This window comes from Etheostoma cragini, chromosome 17 (genome assembly GCF_013103735.1).
Source record: "Etheostoma cragini isolate CJK2018 chromosome 17, CSU_Ecrag_1.0, whole genome shotgun sequence".
NCBI classification, from domain to species: Eukaryota; Metazoa; Chordata; class Actinopteri; order Perciformes; family Percidae; genus Etheostoma; species Etheostoma cragini.
This window is the reverse complement of record NC_048423.1, coordinates 2,504,474-2,506,520: the sequence shown is the minus strand read 5'-3', so window position 1 is coordinate 2,506,520 and position 2,047 is coordinate 2,504,474.

Genomic DNA, 2,047 nt, shown 5'->3' with positions numbered 1-2,047 from the left:
CACAGAGGAAAAAAACACATGGACTAACACACTTGAATATGTATAGTGCGTGTGTGGGTGTGTGTGTGTGGGTTGTCTTCTCCATCCACACACATTAGCTCTATAGGCTGCGTCTGTTGAGAAAAGCTGAATAATATCTGCCTTTTTCTTCCTCCTTTCATCTCTAATCTCTGCTTTTTTGTTGTTGTTGAACAAACAAGCGCACACACACGCACATGTACACACACACACACACACACACACATGCACGCACACGCACTCGCTCCATTTTAATTATTTTCACAACAATGATTGGGCAAGTTGATTAAAAAGGGTCTTGTGGGAGCTGTTTCCTGGCTAATGGCTTCTCTGTTCTACACAATGAGTTCACAGAGTACAAAACAATGCAAAACACACACACACACACACACACACCCGCATACATATACAAATACACAGTTCATATGCATTGCATAAACAAAGGACACTTGCAGAAACACAAGTCCATTCAAAATAACTAATCTTGTATTCTGTCAGTCTTTCATAATTTCCCAACTACGACGAGTGAGAAGATGGAGGTCTGTGTTGCTTTACATCAGTATTTAGCAAAAAGATTGGTTCATTACAGCTTTGAGTCAGTTTTGTGACTTTCGTTTCTATTTAAGTTAAGTAGCGAGATCTTGGAGCGGGGCAACATTGCTACAAAGAAGTTCAACAAGGCAATAAACACGAGTAGTTTTAACACGAGTTGGTTCCTTCGTACTTAATGAGCAAGGTTCGTCAGTAACGGGAGCCTGGTTACCTTGTCAACCAGATTGAGTCAAACGGCACCCATTTCGTGGCCTCTGGTTCCCCTTTTTGGCAACCACCTGTTCAATATTTGTGTTTTTCTAGATATACAAAAACAAAACAACTTGCTAAAACGGAAAATCTTATTTCAACAGAAATCAATATTTGGATATTATTTGCATGTCTCCGTAAAGTTTTAACACAGGAGCGCAGCGACAGCTCCGACCATGATTTAGGTGCCAACCTAATCCCCGGAAAACTGAAGGGCGGAAAAACAAGGGCTCCAGGGAATAAGCTCCCCAGAGCTGGGTTAGTAACACGCATCTCTAGGACATGGATGCACACAGATGGAAGGAGAGAGGAGAGAAGAGCTCAGTGTGTCCCCCGGGGTCTAAAACCATGACAGCATCATTAAGAGCTGGTGCAAGACAGTCCTGAGTCTATAAGGGTTGGTAGATGAGTGACGACTAGAGCCCCACCTATATATAGTAAGTCATCAGAATCATTTATAACAGCAAATGATTCTGATAAATTAATATTTAAAACATAAAAAGGGACTTTCAACCATGTTATGAGTGGTGGTGTTGCATAGTTTGTCCACCAGAGGGCGTGCTACAACATCCCTGTTGGCAACACTGTGTTTTTGTTCCAAGGACCTAAAGTTTCATATCTTAAATTTGTATTTTATACATTCTATTTATCAGCCCTTTAATGTATTTGGATGTTCCTCTGTTCTGTTTTTATTGTTATCATAATATTTCAGTGAGAATTAAAATAACATAATTAACATAATAATAATTAACTACAAATAACTAATGTTAGACAAATCTTTTTGTTTTGTAACTCATTTCTTGATTAAAAAAATATATATACTGTTTATTGGCTGAAATATCAGCATATCGGATTTTTAAATAACCAAATATTCGTATCGGTATCGGCCTTAAAAATCCTTTATCGGTCGGGCTCTAGTGACGACTATGAAGAGAAGCAGAGAAACGAACGAGCTGGACTGTTGTTGTGGTTTCATGGTTCTGAGTTAGAGTTTCTATTGGTTTTGAGGTTCTGTTATTGTCTCCTATGACTGTGCATTTGTTCTATTCCCTATTTTTCTAGTAGTCCGTGTTTACACCCTTGTTGTCTAGTTAGACTTCCTGTCTTGTGTTTGTCCCATGAGTGTCTGTATGTTCTGTTTCCTGTTTTATTTTGCTAGTCTGTTTTTCTGTCTAGTCTTGTATGGTTTTATTGTCTGCCTTGTGTTTTCCTGCCTCTGTGATTGTGT